Source organism: Labeo rohita, chromosome 1, assembly GCF_022985175.1.
Source record: "Labeo rohita strain BAU-BD-2019 chromosome 1, IGBB_LRoh.1.0, whole genome shotgun sequence".
Classification (NCBI taxonomy): domain Eukaryota; kingdom Metazoa; phylum Chordata; class Actinopteri; order Cypriniformes; family Cyprinidae; genus Labeo; species Labeo rohita.
This window is the reverse complement of record NC_066869.1, coordinates 36,502,451-36,503,209: the sequence shown is the minus strand read 5'-3', so window position 1 is coordinate 36,503,209 and position 759 is coordinate 36,502,451.

The following is a 759-nucleotide window of genomic DNA, read 5'->3' as shown; positions in this document are numbered from 1 at the left end:
TTTTTGTAAAGGGCTTTTGATCTTCTTTGTATGTTAACTTTGTAAACACTGGATCGGTACTTCTGCAGCGACGTAGGACGATTTTAAAGTTGGAGGAGAAAATGAGATGGGAGTTTTTCGACATACCCTAACTGTCTTGAACCGGAATAGTTCAACACAGCCTACAGTTTGCTAACTCGCTATGCCTTCGTCACGTAAATGCACATTACCTGTTTGTGATAATTTACAAAACAGCTCGGTCTTCTTATTTAACTTTATGTGTACCTGACAGTTGACAGAGGTGCAAGGGGGCGTGGTTTGGACTGACAGCGGACACGCCCCCAGCGTTTGAGAGCAGTGAATGCTGCTTATTTTTTTTTCCAAGATTTTGATCTGAGAACTTAAAAAAATATTTATGCTCAATGCTAAAATACTTTATTAGGCAGAAAATACCTATAACGCTTTATAGTTTTATCCAGTAGTCACAAATCATGGAAATAAATTTGTCACTATGTATGAGACCTTAATGTCATTTTAAAGTCGTGAGGGTCGTGAGTAGTGACAGTTTTTTTTTTTTTTTTTTAAGAAAATAGATTAATTTTCATTTCATTTTCACTAACACAGACACCCCCCGAAAATTGCACAACTTTATTTTTAGTTTAATGGGCACAAACCACAAAGGGTGAGATGAGGCCCAGTGTAACATGCCTCTTTACAAAGATTTAATTTATCCATTATGGAAAATATATATTCACACATGCAAACATGGACAAAGGCTGG